Source organism: Cydia splendana, chromosome Z, assembly GCF_910591565.1.
Source record: "Cydia splendana chromosome Z, ilCydSple1.2, whole genome shotgun sequence".
In the NCBI taxonomy this organism is placed as follows: domain Eukaryota; kingdom Metazoa; phylum Arthropoda; class Insecta; order Lepidoptera; family Tortricidae; genus Cydia; species Cydia splendana.
In genome coordinates this window covers 30,295,021-30,307,824 of record NC_085987.1, presented here as the reverse complement: position 1 = coordinate 30,307,824, position 12,804 = coordinate 30,295,021, and the positions used below count along the sequence as shown (strand labels likewise).

The following is a 12,804-nucleotide window of genomic DNA, read 5'->3' as shown; positions in this document are numbered from 1 at the left end:
TGGTGTCAGCAATCTATCCACATGTGAAACTGATTCCTATTATTTGCATTCACAATCTTGATTTTTTCGTTCATCCTATATTTTGAAGAAAAAACTGTTAAACTTCCTTTTTTTAAATCAGCCTAAAATTTATATTTTTCTTTGACACGTCCATGTACGGTAATTAGTTAAAATAGTACATTATATGCAATTTATAATGTGGTATATAATTAATATTATATCTAACATATTTTTATAGCTATCCCAGAATTAAGTTCACTCCAAAATGTAACTAACAGCAAATTTGTTAGGCTATTTGCCTTGACTCAGTTTTGCACCGGACTATATATACACCGGGCTGAAATGATTAATAACTTATTGAAGTGGGCATAGAATTCCTTACTTTAAATGAGATACCGAATTGGGAATGCCTAAGAAAAAATTAAGTAATGCGAAAAATAAGTTAGGTCAAATTTTACAGTTTTCAGTATGAAATTAAGAAAAATGTATAAGACGGAAGAATATCATTTGTAATAAAGTTTTGTAGCGGCACTTAAGAAGTAGATATTCTGCGTATTGCTTTTTCAGGCAAATTTGTTTGTCATCAAATTATTTACATTTTACTGAGGTACTGATATTGACTCAGTTATGCAACTAACTGTAGGTACTAGGTAGGTACTTACTGAAATGTTTCCAGTCCAATGGCGCAAAATTGAACCTTTATATAAAATTGCAATGTTCTGAATTCTCACACGTAGTTAAAAATTACTTTATTAGATTAGTGGCATGAGGGACATGACGCACAATGCATTGCGCGACATGTTAGATAACACGTTACGTCCCAGGCCGCGGCCGCCGCGCCGGTCTCGGACTCGGACTCGCCTCGTAATCCCGCTGTCTCACGCTGCTGAACGATCCATTTGTTTGTTCTTGTTTTTCTGGACTATTATCAGTGCAGATGAGATAATCAACCTGAATTTAATCTAACTAGCATTAATAAAATACTTCGCTACGACTGTTTACGACTTCATTGGATACTGTGGAGGTAAACTTGTGATAATGGGCATGGATTTCTTAATGTCTAGAAACTCTTGAATGATACATATTATATATACAGATTGTGACACAAACGACGATATGTACTTATGGGGACCGATTTTTGAACTTCGACCGCTCGATTTCGTGTATTTCGTTCAATAATATCTCCACTACTAGGCATTTAAATTCTACTTAAAGAATTGAAAACGAGTGGTCAATACCACTCGATTCCAAATTTTTATGGCTCGTATTTCACAAATTAGCATTTCGCCAATTTCCACCGATTTTCGAGTGACTAAATCGAGCGATCGAAATTCAAAAATCGCCCCCATGGTCTTGTTTGCAGTCCTGGGGGCCGATTTTTGAATTTCGACCGCTCGATTTCGTGTATGTCGTTCAATAATATCTCCAGTACCCGGCATTTAAATTCTACTAATAGAATTGAAAACGAGTGGTCAATACCACTCGATTCCCAATTTCACTAACAATTTCAAAACAAATACTAGCACTTATATGGTAAAAAATGACATGTAACAATTGTTATCAATAAATTTTTCATTTTCATTTTCATTTTCTATCGCTCGTATTTCAAAAATTAGCATTTCGCTGTTTTCCACCGAGTTTCGAGTGACGAAATCGAATGCACGAAATTCAAAAATCGGCCCCCTGTATGAACAAGTTACAGTGCTAAAATTAGTTAGTAAATACCTAGCTGTATATTACTTTCCCACTCTAGCAGAGCAAACACTTGCCTTCTAGTTTTAAAGGACCTTAACAAGCAAGACCCTGTGTACTTGGTGTTTTACACTGTTATATAAAAATAGGACGAAAGTGATAGAAGTTTGAAAATAGTTATTTAGGGTTTTGCAAAGAGGCAAAGTTGTGGTAATATTGAAAGCTCGGAAAGCTCGCTAGGTATACTCGCGGTTCAAAGAGTAGACTTGGAATTTTTTGAGTTTATACAGCATTTTGGTCAATAAACCAACGCCCACAAATGTTAGTTTAATCATTTTAAGCGATACATAAATATTACTTAGATCTATAGCGGATGGGTACCTAAATAGTTAAATAGACACGTGTAATATGAATTTCATTTCCTTATCAGTGCGTCGCGCTCCTTTAATTCTCTAAATACCTAATACTTACGTTCTATGTATAGCGCATTCTCACAGGAACAAACTTAACAACTTAACATATAGAACATGTCTATTGACAGGATATTAAATAGGTACTAAAATACGTACGACATACCTACACAAAAAATAACGATAGACTTGACATTTTGTTAAAGCAAATTGCAACTGGATTATTGATACTAAATGTTGCTTTCAAGGTTGTCTCTACATCTCTTGACAATACATATGTATTTTTTCGGTATTGCTGACAACAGTACCAACTTTAGCCAAACGAACTAAGGTAGAGTTGAACCAAGAGAAGTCTGCAACGATTTTGATAGCACACGCAGTGCAAATGTTATTTTAAACGTCAAACTTCTATGAAATTATGACTCTCGATTCGGAAAATGAATTAGATTTCTACTAGACTTCAACAAGTTGCGATACGGATAATTTAAAGATATTTGTAAGATAGATATATCAAATTTGACGTTTCCGCGATTCTGGAGGTCCTCTTGAACGATTTCGACAAGTTATGACTTAGATATCCAATTCACATCTAGTCCATATCTAATGTAGATCTAGTTGATCTCTAAATCGTCTCAAGATCTTGTGATTATCTCGAAATCCGAATAGGCCTGTTATAAATGACACTTGCACTGCGTGTGCTATCAAATTCGTTGCAAACTTCTCTTTGTCTAACACTAGAGTTGTCACTCAACTAATAACAGCATATTAACTTGAAAAATTACCTATAGTATTAGGTACCTATTTATTGCTGTCGCAACACTTAACTAAGTGACAAGGTGGAAGAGAAACTTTTTTAAATAATCGTTTTGTTTCGTGTCAGTGATAGGGATTAGCCCAGAAATGGTGAATTAAATAATTCTGCAAAGGATTTGAGGGATCCCCTTCCATCTCTGAAATTCTTTGCAGAATTATAATTATTTATTTTTAGTTTGCGCACAGGCGCCTATACCTATCGCGTACCGACTGCAGCCGAGCAATTGCAACACGGCCCATAAGTCTGGCCTGGAACTAAGCGTTATTAGAAATTACAAATGGTCTGTTGTAGACGTTTACTCGCATGCCGCTGGCACGCGTTTGAAATAACAGAGGCCCAGAGGCTATTGTAGTTGTCGCAGCCTCCGGACCCACTCACCGGATAGTAGTCAGATTTCAAAGAGTACTCCGCCAAGGTCGCGTGTTATTACATAATCGCTAACGCCACAAAATGGAAAAATAATAGACAGGACCGTCAACCACGTAGTGACCGTAACAGCAGGACGTGCTTTATCTTACGAAAGAACTGCGGATACTATAATGAATGCAGACGACAACTACCGTCACGCAGAACTATCATGACCCATTGCAGGGCTATTGAGTTTTTTTTATAATAATAAATCTTTATTTCCAAAAATACAAATTACAGAGTGTGGCAGGGGCACTAGGCTTCGCCTGTATCGTGGGGTACCAAGAATACATTAAAGAACAGAATGAATGTTACAAACATAAAGTCCAGCTTATGGCAAAGTAAACTTAAAGTTAGATCTATCTTGACACGGTGCCAGTTAATAAATGGAAATCTGTTTTTTTTTTACCTGACTTTTAGATTTTCTTCGGGCAATACTGAACTATTTTTAAAATAGTGGTAAGTATAGTGTTGCACTTCAAAAAAGTTTTTTAAGGCTATTGATTAGGTACGTGATATGATATACCACGTATATCATATTAATTATGATATATACACATCGGTAACTCGTGGCATTTAGGTAGCACTTAAAAGATTAGTGATGAGCACACATCGGTAACTCGTGGCATTTAGGTAGCAGGCACAGACTAGTGATGTGACAATGTTCTTCCTATACGAGTCGAGAAAAAGAAACCACTAAAACAAGGAAATTAACAAAACTAATCTTTTAAGTGCTACCTAAATGCCACGAGTTACCGATGTGTAATGATATATGATGTACGATGGTATGATATTAATTATCGTTTTCTATTTGGTGTTAAATATCTTATATTTTTAATAAAGTGTCGAATATTTAAAATCTATCATAGTATCTTTGAAGCAAATCTATATCAATAGCTGGATATCACTACAGCCTAGTTGCTCGTTGTTGTTAAATCTAAACAGCGTATTGAGGTCGCTTTAGACACCTAAAGTAGCTAATGGCTACTCGCAGAGTTAGCACGAATTTAACATAATGTGATACAAGCCATATAGGTATAAACTACTAGTAATTGGGTAGGTACTTATTTAACTATACAGAAATGCGAGTGTCAGACATGTTTGCAATAGAGATCATAGCCGTATCTACAGAATCTGCATGAGTGAATACCGAGGATTATTCCTTTTGACTAGAGTGAATGTATATATTATGACGTACATACGTTCCCTCCAAACGAAGTTCACGGGTAACGGTTGGTCGTTCGTTGATGCCTATTGTTCTATGATTTGATTTTGTCTAAATCAAATTCATTAGAGCGTTTCGTGTGTGATATTAGTTGAGTCGGGAGCTTCAAGCTGCAATAACTGTAGTTTAGTCGACGGAGTCATAATTGAAACATTTAAGTCGATGCCTGGGTACCCTAATGAACTGTCGTAATGTTTCTTTTGTGTCTCGCAACAAAACATGATCCAAAACATGAACACGAGACACGGCGGCCGGACTGCGCATTTATTACCAGCTCCTTATCGATCGCCGCGTACGATCTGTCTCGTGGATCGTTGCTCAACTATTACTTACACTGAATTCTCGAGCGCCGGATTATCGTTTGCATATCGCAATAATTACTCGCGATTGAACGTACAAAAACTCTTACGCATAACGATGCTTCGATACACGTAGGGAAGATCACATTTGAGAATTATTTTAAAACATCCTCGATTATCAACCGTACCTAACATTAATATTAAAGCAACTAAATGTATGTATAAAACCTACCACAAACAGTCGGACGAGACCCGGGCTTCAATTTAAGATAATATTTGAAGTCTGGTATAAACTTGTTGACGACTGAAGGCACATTGAAAATCGTATAAAATTCTAGTACGAAAAAAATCTCAGTTATAAAAAGTTATAAAAAATTGACCCACAATTTTCTAACTGCCAGCAATCCTAAAATTAGATACATATCACACGTAAATATTTAGTTCCTCAAAAAATAGTTAAAAAGTAGATTTTCAAACATTAAATCTCTTCACTGCTTCGTCTTTAAGTGGCTCAATGTAGGAACTATCAGTATTGCTCACGTACAACTTTGCGGTTCGCGATGGTAAACTTTTCTACCTATTGCTGTTCCTGCACATCGACACCGAGGTACAAGATGTAGTGCATAATCCAATTTTCACGAAACGCACGAACGTGTTAAGCTATTTCAGCCAATCTCCGTACAAAAAGTACTGAGGTTAACGGAAATAGTAGCATGACACATACGAACTTTTCCGAGAAAATATGATGGCAAAGGATTAATATGCACTACGTCTTGTAACTCCGTATTGCTCCGTATACGAATAAATAAGGGGCAGTATACAAGTAAATAACTTTTCACTTCTCATGCTCAAAAAGTGCAACTTTATGTCGTGCGTAGACGACATAAAATCGCATTTTATGCTCTAGAGCATAAAGTAAAATCATCTATTACGACCCTTATTGACTTAGCAATAAAGTCCAAATTCTGCCATACAAACTGCCAGCCCTGCCGACGCCCCCGACCGGCGCTCTCCCGATCGGCGTGCCCCGCGCCTCCGACCGGCCCAAGAACAATTTTCTTTAGTCTTGAATAAATACGTTAAAATAACCTAAAATATTTGATTTTTTGTATATTTTCCTCGCAATCGAAGTGAAAAGCAGAGTGTACAACAAGGGCATAAATGTCCATTTTTACCCTCGTCTACTATTTTGGTCTTCGCTTCGCTCAGACAAAAAAATTGCCTCGGGTAAACATGGGTCACTTTATGCCCTTGTTGTACAATCTACTATTGTTAGTCAATAAAAAAACACATGTATAATAAATAGTACTAAATCAGTATTTATTGGTCTTTGTAATAATAAGCTGCTACATCCATTAATAGTTTTGTTTTTATTTAACGTTCTAAATCTAAAACTACACAATTTTATAATTGCAGACCTACAGTAGCGTTACCCACATGCACCGTTCATTTCCTAGCCCTTTACAGTCACAACAAATTACTGAGGTGCAGTCTCGCTCTACTCCTTCATTATTTCACAAATTGCACAATAGCCGTTAAATTGGCTCAAGTGGAATCTTATATTTCTAATCAATGTAATCTTATAATTAGGGCGAGCGAAGCGAGCCCTATCACTATTCGACAATCTATGCATTCTTGTGGTACACTTTACGGAAAAACTACTGCACTGTTAGGTTTGAGATTTAACATAGTAAGTAATTCAAGTTTGTCTAGATGTGTTATCAAACATAAAAATATCATTTTATAAACCTAAAAAAATAAAATAAAGGAATAACACTTTGTATTACTACTAACGCCATCTGTTGGAGAAGTGATGAAATTAACATTCGTGCTAATGTTAAGTAATTATTTGTTTTTCTGACAGATGGCGTTAGTAGTAAAAAAAATTGACATTCTTACACAAATTGTAAAGCCCCACAGTAAGCTCAAGAAGGCTTGTGTTGTGGGTATTATACTCACTCAAACAACGATACCTAATGTGGAGTTTTCAATTTCAATATTGTCGATGGTGCTTACGCCATTAACAACGATGAATACAAAAGTGGGTTAAATTTTGGATTCTGACCCACCGCGCTTCGCTCGGATTGATTCCCAATTTAGCAATTAAACGTTTCTGTGAATACTGGAACGGAACATTCAATCTTGCTGTTTATTCACTGATGAGCATTTAGGAGAGTACGAGTGTGGTTTGAGAAGTAGCTTAGTTCGATAGAATCTGGTTTTAGCTGGCAGAAGAATAAAATAATGAGAATTAGATGAAGCCATAAGCATCTCAACTGAGTGAGTTCTTCACATTTTTCATAAGGCTTGGTTTCATAAAAAGTACACAACATTCCTCAACTCATTTGTTTTCAGGTCGAACCAAGTTACTTATCAAACCGCCCTAGTAGCACCCAAGATAGAGCTGATGCTGAACCCTGGCAGTACCTAGTGGAGCTCGGATTTAGTGCAACATAGACATACGCTGTTTTGGACAACCGACTCGTAATGATGATCACTTGGTAGAGCAGTACCCAAGATACCTGATGCTGAATCCTGGGAGTACCTTGTGGAGCTCAGGTTTTATACAACATAGGCACACGCTGTTTTGGTCATCCGACTCGTCTTGATGAGTACTTAGGAAAGTAGTACCCAAGATAGAGCTGATGCTGAACCCTGGCTGTACCTAGTGGAACTCAGGTTTGGTGCAACATAGGCACACGCTGTTTTGGTCATCCGACTCGTCTTGATAAGCACTTAGAAGAGTAGTACCTAAGATAGAGCTGATGCTGAACCCTGGCAGTACCTAGTGGAACTCAGGTTTGTCGCAATATAGGCACACGCTGTTCTTGTCATCCAACTCGTCTTGATGAGCACTTAGGAGAGTAGTATCCAAGATAGAGCTGATGCTGAACCCTGGCAGTACCTAGTGGAACTCAGGTTTGGCGCAATATAGGCACACGCTGTTCTGGTCATCCAACTCGTCTTGAAGAGCACTTAGAAGAGTAGTATCCAAGATAGAGCTGTTGCTGAACCCTGGCAGTATCTCTTGGAACTCAGGTTTGGTGCAACATAGGCACACGCTGTTTTGGTCATTTCACTCGTCTTAATGAGCACTTAGGAGAGCAAATTATGTGTGTGTTTATATGCGGAGCAGCCTGATTACCGCCAGTAGGTGTCCGGTGTAGGAGACGGGATAGTTTTTCGCTCAATTGTGTGGTGTGGACGCAAAAATAAATTCAAGGACATTGGCCCTCTGACCCAAATTATGTAGGAAAGCCAGTTGGCTTCCTTACAAAAAGTACTGGGCGACCGTGTAGGATGTAATAAGCGCTTATGAAATTGTATATTACGTGTGGATGATATTGGCAATTTGATTTTGTCGTCTGGACACGTTTTTAATGGACAAAGTAAAAGCTGTAACAGACAGGCGTACCGGACAGCGACCGGGGTCCGATTAGTATATCTCTTTCTTGTTCTCATTTATAGCATTACGTACCCACTCGATCGAACAGGGAACAAGCGTCGGACTGGATCAAAGTCGCGGTCCGGTACGTTTAGGTAGAAAAACTACGCGAGCCCTTACAAAGCTCTAGGTACTGCCAGGGTTCAGCATCAGCTCTATCTTAGATACTACTCTCCTAAGTACTCATCAAGACGAGTAGGATGACCAAAACAGCGTATGCCTATGTTGTATAAAACCTGAGCTCCACAAGGTACTCCCAGGATTCAGCATCAGGTATCTTGGGTACTGCTCTACCAAGTGATCATCATTACGATTCGGATGTCCAAAACAGCGTATGTCTATGTTCCACTAAATCCGAGCTCCACTAGGTACTGCCAGGTTTCAGCATCAGCTCTATCTTGGGTGCTACTAGGGCGGTTTGATAAGTAACTTGGTTCGACCTGAAAACAAATGAGTTGAGGAATGTTGTGTACTTTTTATGAAACCAAGCCTTATGAAAAATGTGAATAACTCACTCAGTTGAGATGCTTATGGCTTCATCTAATTCTCATTATTTTATTCTTCTGCCAGCTAAAACCAGATTCTACCGAACCAACCTACTTCTCAAACCACACTCGTACTCTCCTAAATGCTCATCAGTGAATATACAGCAAGATTGAATGTTCCGTTCCAGTATTCACAGAAACGTTTAATTGCTAAATTGGGAATGAATCCGAGCGAAGCGCGGTGGGTCAGAATCCAAAATTTTAACCCACTTTTGTATTCATCGTTGTTAATGGCGTAAGCACCATCGACAATATTGAAATTGAAAACACCACATTAGGTATCGTTGTTTGATTGAGTACCCACAACACAAGCCTTCTTGAGCTTACTGTGGGGCTTTACAATTTGTGTAAGAATGTCAATTTTTTTTTACTACTAACGCCATCTGTCAGAAAAACAAATAATTACTTAACATTAATTAAAACGAAAATATTATTTATAATGTATGTATATATGTAGATATTTATGTAAGTGTATCATATAAAGTATATGTGTAAGTTTATTATTTCATCGTAATGTTAATAAGTGTTTATTTTGTAAATAGTAGTAGTAGTTTTGTGATTATCGTTTTAATTTTTCTATTATAAAACCTGCACCTAACAACCGTCTCTTTTTGGCCCCGTGGTTGACTGGTAGAGAATGCCTTATGGCATTAAGTCCGCCATTTGTACTTATAATTTTATGTGCAATAAAGTTTTAAATAAATAAAAATAAATAAAAAAAATATTACTTTGCTAATCCGCGAAAAGATAACGTGCTAGTCAATCAGTGCTAACCCGTTATACTTACTTGCGTATTTTTACATGCAATTAATATTCCCACCCTCCCACCGCAAAAATAAATACGCAAATAAATATAACAAACCACCACCAAAAGAATAATCCTCGACACGTGTTCCGCCTCTCTACGAGGCATCCTCAGGAGTTGTTGACGGTCTGACGCCCGGCAACGGAAACCCGGACCCGGGCACGGACGGCCCGTTGCCGGGCGTCAGACCGTCAACAACTCCTGAGGATGCCTCGTAGAGAGGCGGAACACGTGTCGAGGATTATTCTTTTGGTGGTGGTTTGTTATATTTATTTGCGTATTTATTTTTGCGGTGGGAGGGTGGGAATATTAATTGCATGTAAAAATACGCAAGTAAGTATAACGGGTTAACACTGATTGACTAGCACGTTATCTTTTCGCGGATTAGCAAAGTAATATTTTCGTTTTAATTAATATGGATTTCCGCAAAGTAACGCCTGATTCTATTCACTACTTAACATTAGCACGAATGTTAATTTCATCACTTCTCCAACAGATGGCGTTAGTAGTAATACATAGTGTTATTCCTTTATTTTATTTTTTTAGGTTTATAAAATGATATTTTTATGTTTGATAAGACATCTAGACATGAATTTGAATTACATACTATGTTAAATCTCAAACCTAACAGTGCAGTAATTTTTCCGTAAAGTGTACCACAAGAATGCATAGATTGTCGAATAGTGATAGGGCTCGCTTCGCTCGCCCTAATAATTATATCCCTTGAATATCTGCCACCTTGAAAAGGATGACAGGGTGGCAGATACTTTAGGCGCGTTGTTTCATCTGCCAATGTTGATGCTGAGTACTCTTACCTAATCTGAGGGCCTACGGCGAACCACGTTGGACGTGTTGCCTCTCTGTCGCACTTGTAAATTCGAACGTAAGTGTGACAGCGAGGCAACACGTCGAATGGGATTCGCAGTAGGCTCTCTGGATCGGTTGGCGTAATCCGGATTGGTTATCGTATAAAGCTAAACACACAACGACAGCGAGCTTTCGTATATGTCTTCCGTCTTTCTCGAATAACATAGCGCTTGCCTTAAATTGACATGGACAGTTGGTACAAATCGTACAAATACAGGATGTTTAGTCATACTCTGCGATGTACTTAAGTTCTTTGAACATAATGTACTACTTTTAATATTAATTACAAGTGATTGAAGATCCTCTGAGAGATTAATTGTACAATATCAATATTAAGTCAGTAACAGATTTTTATATTACGAATGCCGTTTTCAATCTTAGAGGATATAACCAACGGAGACGCCATGTCTAAAATTTTCGGTACAAAACAGTCTGCCGTTTTTTGCGGGGGAGGGGCACATCAAATGTATAGGTACGTCATGTCAGATAAACGTCAGTCCATACATATGGTTGACATGTGGTTGACCATTGGCCGCCTATTTTCGACAGAGGGGAACACCTGTTAATGGCGGCTCCATTATTAATTACTCCGAGTTTTCAATGCGTACTGATTATAACAACATCATATATTATATTACTATATTACTAACTAATCATATCCGTAACTAATAAAACTAATAAGTACCTACTTAATAATGTTTTAACTGTATAACTAATGACACCAAATTCAGTAAAGAAATATCGAGTACGAGGATCTACTTAAGTTTTGATAGTTAAGAACAAAATTAGGTAAGTAAATAATCATTTTCATTGTCATCATTTTACTACACCCAGTGTTGGCCGAAACGTTAATGCAATTAACCATTTTTGGCCACTAACCATTATAAATTGAACCGTAAACTGTAACCGTCCGTTCGGTTTACGGTTCAATTTATAATGGTTAATGGTTAATTGCAATTAACGTTCTGCCAACACTGACTACACCCCTACAAGTCTTTGAAAGTACACGACGGATTACCATATAAGTAACTATGTATAATAAGTAACTAAACATCATAATGAGTTTTACCTAACAAAACATAACATATTAAGTATATGCAAATAAGGCCGTTTTACGTTAATGAGGTGTTCAATCACCTGGACAACATACAAGGCTCTATGAATACAGGGGGCCGATTTTTGAATTTCGACCGCTCGATTTCGTGTATTTCGTTCAATAATATCTCCAGTACCCGGCATTAATAGAATTGAAAACGAGTGGTCAATACCACTCGATTCCCAATTTCTATCGCTCGTATTTCAAAAATTAGCATTTCGCAGTTTTCCACCGATTTTCGAGTAACGAAATCTAACGTTCGAAATTCAAAAATCGGCCCTCAGTACTTTTACACCTTTTTTTCGCAAATTTGGACTATAGGTATGTATGTGTATAAAATTTGTCGTGTGATTTTCAATTCATTCCAATCTTATTTGGTATTTTATGTAGGTACCTAAGTAAAAATAATTTTTATTTAATTTTTCAATGTTAAAATTTTTACTTCTGATAATGTGATGGCAGGAATTTAATTTAACTTTGGAGGTGAAATATTATACCTAAAGGACTATACGACTAAGTATGCCATAACTATTCTACACCGTGTTTTTATTGAATTCCGTTAACTTCGGGGTATGGTTAAGTACGTTTAAGAGAAGTAAATGGCATAGTTAATTTAAAAAAAAAAATTTTTTTTTTTGCTTTTTTGTAATAAAAAAAAAAATAGTTTAAAAAGTAATTAAATGTAGCATATAGCGTTGTTGTAACACGGGCATTACATTTAACTCAACCAAACAATTGAAATCTGTGACATATCAATATCATTTCGAACATCGATCGACCGAGATTGTATTTAAGTTTAATAGCAAATGTATGAACTCATTCTAAACACTAATCAATATGTAAACCGGCCCTAAGGCAAGTGTACACGCTTGTAGAGGCCTTATAGGAAAAAAATAAATTATTGATTGTCTCCGAAATGGAGTTAATTAGAATACCGGTGTCTTTGAGAAAGTTACTTGATTTAAGCTCAGGAATGTACCCTAGAAATTAACGGAAAACAAAAAAAACACGGTGTAGATTATAGTCTGTAAGATTCGTAACCATAAAATTTGACAATCCAAAAGTTAAGAAATTAAATGCAAAAGGGGGCAAAGTTTAAGCTTTTTAATTTTGGCTTTGCCCGCCTGTTTAAGTACAGTTTCTAGAGTACTGAAACTTAAATTTACTTTAGTTTGCTTACTCACACAAAGAAAAGTAT

General features: G+C 37.0%; 1 protein-coding gene across 1 annotated transcript in view; it reads left to right on the top strand.

Moving 5' to 3' along the window:
* Positions 1-12,804, top strand: part of LOC134804764 (angiopoietin-related protein 2) — a 139,641-nt gene that overhangs the window by 47,122 nt on the left and 79,715 nt on the right. The window lies entirely within an intron of this gene.